The sequence below is a fragment of the Labrus mixtus genome, chromosome 15 (genome assembly GCF_963584025.1).
Source record: "Labrus mixtus chromosome 15, fLabMix1.1, whole genome shotgun sequence".
NCBI lineage: Eukaryota > Metazoa > Chordata > Actinopteri > Labriformes > Labridae > Labrus > Labrus mixtus.
The window spans coordinates 29,132,916-29,140,415 of record NC_083626.1 but is presented as its reverse complement, the minus strand read 5'-3'; the positions used below and the strand labels follow the sequence as shown (position 1 = coordinate 29,140,415).

Below are 7,500 nucleotides of genomic sequence, written 5' to 3'. Positions count from 1 at the left end.
GTCCTCTGACTGGATTTTACTGTTCTGATTTGTGACGGTTGACTCGGGACGTTTGTGGGCGGAGCTGATGTGTTTCCTCCAGCCAATGACAGCGCAGCAGGTGAGTTTAGGAGAGGATATGACGGACGTGGACGTAGTGGTTAAAAAAGAGAAAATATAATGAGAGTGAGGAGAAACACCAAGTGGATAAAGCTCGTTCTAAAACGAGGGTGAACCTTGTGTTGTCTTTTACTCGTGGACGTGGAGTTGATCTACTTCCTGTTGGACAGGAAGGTGACAAACACCGGCGGTTAGCTTGTGCTAGCGTGTGTTAGCTTGCAGTGTAGGTACGAGCAGTAAACGTACACACTACATCCTGCAGGGGGCGGAGCTTCAGGAGGAGGAGGGGCCTAGTTTGAATGTTTAAAAAACTGCAATGAACATTTCTCCTCCAACTTGAAATCGTCTTCTTTCAGATTTCACTTTCAGATGATCGTTTCTCTCACTTCTGGTTTTTTCTGCTGTAGAAACATTTTTCACATTTCCCGACCTCAGCACATTTTTTATCTTCAGATTCTAAATTAACTGAAGTTGTCATAAAATCATGAACCATAAAGTCAGAGGTTCGTTGGTGACTAAGTGCACGTGTGTGTGGTTTCCACAATACCCGTCGTTTATCACAAACTACACATGGACCTCACAAAGACGTTCATACGGCTTCTATTTAACAAACATCAAGGAGTAAAACACGGCGCCTTCTCGAAACGTCGCTGCCCGAGTAACTTAGCAACAGTATGTCTTAAAGGTACAGTACACCACTGTTACAGTCTGAATGTGGAGGAGTGTTTAAAAACACAGAATCAAACATTCAGACGACTTTATGAAATGAAACTTGACCCTCTAAACAAACGCCCTGACGGCCGATCTCCACATAGACCAGCAGTGCTGCGTTCTGTCAGAGCACGCCACGCCCCGCCCCCACTGGGTCGGGTTCTGGAGCATGAGAGGTCAGGTGAGGGGAGGGGATATAGAAGACTTGACCTAAAGATGGAGGCGACTAATCAGAGGATGAAAGTCACTAAAGTTCATCCTGAGAGGATCATAACCACATGAAACAGAATCCATCAGACGAAGACGATCAGATGTGGAGACGGTGAGACATGAAAAGGAGAAACGCTGCTCGCCTGTCAGACGTCATCAGCAGATCTTCTCTCTGTCTGCTCCTCGCTCCGTGTGTTTGTGGACTCACAGACTGAGATCTGCTCGACATCCAGACCATCACAAGTCCTTTAAGAGGGAACGAGGAACCTTTAACGAGTCCTCAGAAACTCCAAACTGAACTCAGCTGCTGTGTTCACATCAGAGGTATCAGAAGAGTTCACTTCCTGTTGTAGGGAGTCACCAGAGGAGCAGTTTGAGCCCGACGGAGGTGATACCATCCGAGATGAAATCAAACCTGGATCACATTATCCAGGTCTGAATTAAACACAAACATCAAATCTCAGGTTATGTAACTTCATCAGTCGGAGGCGTAGGGGCGTGATCAGGACGAGGGGGGGTCATCAGGACGAGGGGGGGTCTTCACTGATCCTCTCTTCAGGTCACCTGCACCGTGTGTTTGTTTCTAAAGCGGTTCAGACTCTGCAGCGGTCGAGTACAGAAACACATCAGAGCGCGCTGAAGACGAGCGCAGAGACATTAAAGCGTGAAGGCGGTTAGAAGCAGAGAGGCGGCGAGGAGCATGTGACACATGGACGATCTCCTCCTCCGTCTTTTTACTGTCGTCTGATTGGTCTGATCAGGATTCTGATTGATCACATGATCGATCAGCTGTCAGGTCAGACGTGTTGCTCATCGATATTTTTGACTTTTTATTAAACGTATCACTCGAGTCGTCGACTTCAGGATTTATTCATTTCACTTTTTAAATCGCAGAAAGAAAGAGTTAATCAGTTACAGAGGGCGTCAACCTCAGTGATGTCACTTCCTGCTGATCACTTGACCCAGAGAACAAACTGAACATTGTTGTAACTTTTTGATTCTCCAGATTTAGTCGTCTTAAATCTTTAAATACAAAAAGATGTTAAAAGACATTTTAAACTTTCTTTCTTCTTGAAGATAAATCCTCAAAGGATTCTTAAACGATCCGTTTCAATCTTCACATGATGTCAGAAGAGTTTAAAGTTGTATCTCCTGGTGTGTCAGCACGATGTGGTCCTCAAGGCGGGCAGCCCCGGGTTCGAGTCCGACCTGTGGATCTCTCTCTCATTTCATTTTCATTTCTTTTCTTATTAGTTAACTTTGCTAAAGCTGAAGTCAAAATAGAACACAAAATTACAATTAAAGAATACCAAAGATTAAATATTTAACTAACAGAGTTTTGCAGGCAAGAAGAAAGAAAATAAATAATAATCATTTCATGTAGCTTTTTAAAATATTTACAGAAAAATGAAATAAAGATATTAAGATTTAAAGAAGGAGATTAAGATGTAAGATTCTCTCTCTCTCTCTCTCTCTAGACAGTATAGAGTCAGAAATCAGGGAGAGAGCGAGAGAGGGGAATGACATGCAGGAAATGAGCCACAGGTCGGATTTGAACCCGGACCGCCCGCCTGGAGTAGGACGGCGTCCGTATATGGGGCGTGTGCAGTAACCACTACGATACCAGCGCCCCCTCACCCCGCTTTCTGACTCTAGATAAGAGGTAGAAAGTTTCCTTTCACACTGTGAACTCTCCATCTCTGATGATCGATGTGATCAACACTCCTCATCATGTCTCCACCTCATCATCTGGTGTGAGGACACATGTGGAACATCTTTTATTATGATCCAAAGATCACGTCACTTATTGGTCACGTGATCTATCACCTGCTGCAGATTTATTATTGATCACTTATCATTACTGTTGTCCTGCAGGTGAATCTGATCAATGATCTCATCACTGATCCGTTTCCAGATGTGTCCTCTGAGCTCTGAACCGGATCCTCAGGTGATTTGATGTTTGGATTCTGTCAGCTCAGCTCGGAGCTGCACCTCTGCTCACAATCCTCCTGTTACACAACTGAATGATAACCTTCAGCCTGACGGGGAAATGTGTTTGATCGTTTTAACCGATCAGAACGGGATCGACTCGATCAGAAACCGAGCGAACACCGAACCTGAGCGTGAAACCCGGATGGACCGATCAGTTTAGTGGTTGTGTGATCGGAGCCGGTTCAGAGGATGGAGGCTCCTCTTCGGCACATGGAGGGAGCGATGAAGGCGGATTCAGAAAAACACTGATGTGGATTTTTCCTGCGTGATTTGCGGGGCGGCCGCCGGTTTGATTTGCTTCGTTTTCACGCATTTCTCCCGACACAGCAAACGATTTAAAGGTTTTTCTGCTGCCTCCCCCCTCTTTGTTCTTCTTTAATGGATCGGCGTCTGGAGCCTCGCTACCTCCCAGACCCCCCTCCTCTCCTCCCTCTCCACCTCCCCCCACCCCTCTCCCCTCCACCACACACTGAAAAACACACATTTAACCCACCAGAAACGCCTTCTCACTCGGTGATTTTTAACCGATTTCCCTGCGAGACAAACGAGAAGCGATCCGCTCACTGCGCTGACACAGGCCGAGTGTTCCTCAAAAATACCCCGAGGGTAAAAGCGAGCCCCTACCTGGGGTATCAACCCCCACCCCGGTCCCGCTCCCTAACCCCCCCCCCCCCCCCCCCCTTCACTGTGTGCAAACAGTGGAAGGAAGAGAAAATCCCACGCGTAAAGAAATCAGAGAAACGCAGCAGATGAGCGGTGATGCGGCGGGGCGGCGAGGCGTTTTCCCCCAAACATCCACACACAAACACCCCCCCTTCACCACCTCCACCTCCTCCACCACCACCACCCCGCTACCCCCCAGATCTGCCACCGGGACCGGGAGAACCCCCCAACATCTCCAACCTCAAAAATCCACCAACCCCCCTCCGGTCTTACCTGGACGGAAACACGCAGGAAAGTCCAATCGGTGATTTAAATCCACAGTCCCACGCGCGCTGCCGCTGCTGCTGCCTTTCTTCTTCTTCTTCTTCTTCTTCTTCTTCTTCTTCTCCTCTTCACATTAAACCTGAGAGAGCTGCAGGGGGGTGCTGGCAGCAGGAGGAGGGGTCCGGACAGGTAAAAACCGTCATGCGTTAAAAAGAGAAAGATAATCCAGATCAGAGAGAGCGGAGCGGAGCGGCGCGTCTCCCCCACTCACACACAGCCTGCCTCGGTTTGGCTCGGCTCGGTCTGCCCCTGCTCCGCCACCGCCAGCCCCCCATCTGGAGCGTACCACTCTGCACCAGGCCGGGAGGGGGGGCGAGGCCACTCGAGGTAGACCAATCACACTGATACTGATCGATGATCTGATTTATGAGAGGCTGAATCAGTGACGTCACACCTTTAAATTAGTAGTTTAACTTCCGTGTTATAACTCGGCATGTTTTAGATTTTTCAGTCAGAGTAACATCTGTGACCCCCCCTCTCAAACACTCCATGTGGTTCAGTCCAGCTCCTTAATCTGCTGTTTTTCTCCTCCTAAAGCCAGATGTGGAGAGAGAGACGGAGAGAGAGACTATGACTCACTGAGATGAAAATATAGAGAGATGCAGTGATGTATATAGAGAGAGATAAAGACAGAGGAGGAGGAGGGCGAGGTGATGCATAAAGAAGATGGAGTAAATACAGACATGGAGGTGGGGGAGCGAAGAGAGAACTGTAAAGAGGAGAGGAAGGACAGAGAGGCAGACATGAGAAAAGAGGAGAAGAAGAAGTTTGGATTCAGAGAAGAAGAGTTTATAAGAAAGAGATTTAGAGAGTTAGAGAAGGAGATGTGGAGATCGAGAAGATGATGAGAGGAAGATAAAGGAGGGAATCAAACTGAGAGAGTGAGAAAATAATAGAAAGGGCTTAAGTGCAGTGTGATGATATATCATATATGTGAGGGTGTGACATCACTGTGTGACATCACTGTGTGACATCACTGTAGGTGTGACATCAATGTAGGTGTGACATCACTGTGTGACATCACTGTAGGTGTGACATCACTGTGTGACATCACTGTAGGTGTGACATCACAGTAGGTGTGACATCACTGTAGGTGTGACATCACTGTGTGACATCACAGTAGGTGTGACATCACAGTAGGTGTGATCTCACTGTAGGTGTGACATCACTGTGTGACATCACTGTAGGTGTGACATCACTGTGTGACATCACTGTAGGTGTGACATCACAGTAGGTGTGACATCACTGTAGGTGTGACATCACAGTAGGTGTGACATCACAGTAGGTGTGACATCACTGTAGGTGTGACATCACAGTAGGTGTGACATCACTGTAGGTGTGACATCACAGTAGGTGTGACATCACTGTAGGTGTGACATCACTGTAGGTGTGACATCACAGTAGGTGTGACATCACAGTAGGTGTGACATCACTGTAGGTGTGACATCACAGATATTAAAGCTGATATGACACGATATGAAACTATACGATGGTATATAACACGGTACGATGTGATGTGTTTCAGTGCGCGGCGTCGTGATGTCATTATTTTATGAATTATTTCTGCAGATACTAAAAAAGAAAAAAACAAATAAAATGAATCTTTAATCTCGTCCAGGAGTCGTGATAACTTTGGATCAGATTAATCTGCACTGGAGCGCTGGTGGCTCAGTGGGTGGTGTGCGCCCCATGTGCGGAGGTTTTGGTCCTCCAGGCGGGCGGCCCAGGTTCAAATCCCACCTGTGGCTCCTTTCCTGCATGTCACTCCCCTCTCTCTCTCTCTCTCCCTGAGTCTCTCTATACACTGTCCTATCTCTACAATAATAAATCTTTACATGGTAAAAGTACATTTCTAATTTAAAAGAAATAAAACAGACTTCAACTTTAATTTAATGATTTAAGTTTCGTAAGTAAACTTGTTTTTCTTTTGGTGTGTTTAACAGCTGATCACGAGCTGTTAGATCCTCAGTAAAGTTCACACACACACACACACACACTCTCTGACACACACACACACACACACAGTGATTAAACTTTAGTCACATCCTGGAGCTCTGTGAGTCAGAGTCAGAAGAGCTGCTGCAGACACACTGAGGCAGTGAGACAGGTAGACAGACAGGTAAAGGGTTAGTCAGCCGTCATCCAGAGGGTTAGACGCTGGTTACGGGTCAAAGGTCAATCTGATCTAACTATACATCGAATCAACGTAAATATAGGCTAACTATTAGCCTGAGCTAACAATGCTAACTATTAGCCTGAGATAACAATGCTAACTATTGGCCTGAGTTAACAATGCTAACTATTAGCCTGAGCTAACAATGCTAACTAGTTGAACACTCATCTCCGCTGTCTCCTCTCTTTTCTTCTTTGTAATAATTGCAGGTCAAACCAACAGGTGTTGCAGCGATGGAAGCGGGCAAGAGAAGTGGTTCAGATAGAAGTGATTGTACCCGACCTAAAAAGCCTCTGCATGTTTCTAATAAGCTCCACGAGCAGAAACGTGCTCAAACTAGGATCAATATTGGAGATGCTTTTGAAAAATGGAGAGAGGTTAGAACACAGAAAGGTTTACAGACCCATGCAGAGCTGGATAAACACTGAAGCTTCAGAGTCCACCACATGGTGACCTGTGTGAGCATGGAGTCTAGAGGGGGGGGGGGGGAGACACCTCTCTCCAATGTTTAGAATTTAGACTGCAGTACCCATTTTAACCACAGAGTTACATACTGCTCCTTTAAAATCTCCTTGAAATGAAAAATACATGTTCCTAGTTTTATTGTAGCGCTCTTGTGTTAAATGTTTGTTTATATGTTTACATCTTAATAACTTTATTTTCTCTTCCTGTAGAATGTTTCTTCACCATATTTTAAATGTCTGACTCATTCTGCACTCAGGGGTTTTTTAGTCGTTTTTACAGCCAATAAAAGACTTTGTCCCGCCTTCTATCTTCTGATTGGTTCTATCCCGTGTCAGTCAGATGCTCTACATATAAAGACCGACTGATGAGATCCACAAAGACTTTAAAGAGCGTTCTTTGCATGAATGTAAGGGGACAGTAAAGTTTGTTTTTGAACATGGAGCAGCCTCAGAGTTTCCAGAGTTCCCAAAATAATCTTTGATTTGATCCGGGTCAGGTTCAGGTTTAGACTGAGGCTGGATTCTGGTGGTTCTGGTTCACCCTGTAATCAGCTCCGAGTCTGACAGTGTCTGCTTTTAACTCTCTCTCTGTTTCTCTCTCTCTCTGTAATTTTCTTAATTGAAGCCACTCGAGGGGTCTAGCCCTTTCCTCTTTCATCCGCTCCTTTTTCTTTGACTTTCGTTCCATTCTGTTGATTACACTTCCTGATTCTTTGTCTTTCTCTTCTTCTGTTTCACTTTCTGTCCTCACGTCTTCTTTCCCTACTTTTCTTTTTAACGCTTTCTCGACATTCCTCTCAGAAACCTGCAGAGCCGCTGAAAATCAGACTGATTTTTTTCTCCTATAAAAGTGACATAACTAAA

The 7,500-nt window shown here is 45.8% G+C and overlaps 1 protein-coding gene across 1 annotated transcript in view; it reads right to left on the bottom strand.

Moving 5' to 3' along the window:
• LOC132990265 (plexin A3-like) overlaps positions 1-4,300 on the bottom strand; it is a 36,375-nt gene extending 32,075 nt beyond the window's left edge. Inside the window, exon 1 of the mRNA XM_061058418.1 lies at positions 3,949-4,300. The gene's annotated coding sequence lies outside the window, so the exon portion shown is untranslated. The remainder of the gene's footprint in view (positions 1-3,948) is intronic.
• Positions 4,301-7,500: the final 3,200 nt, after the last annotated feature.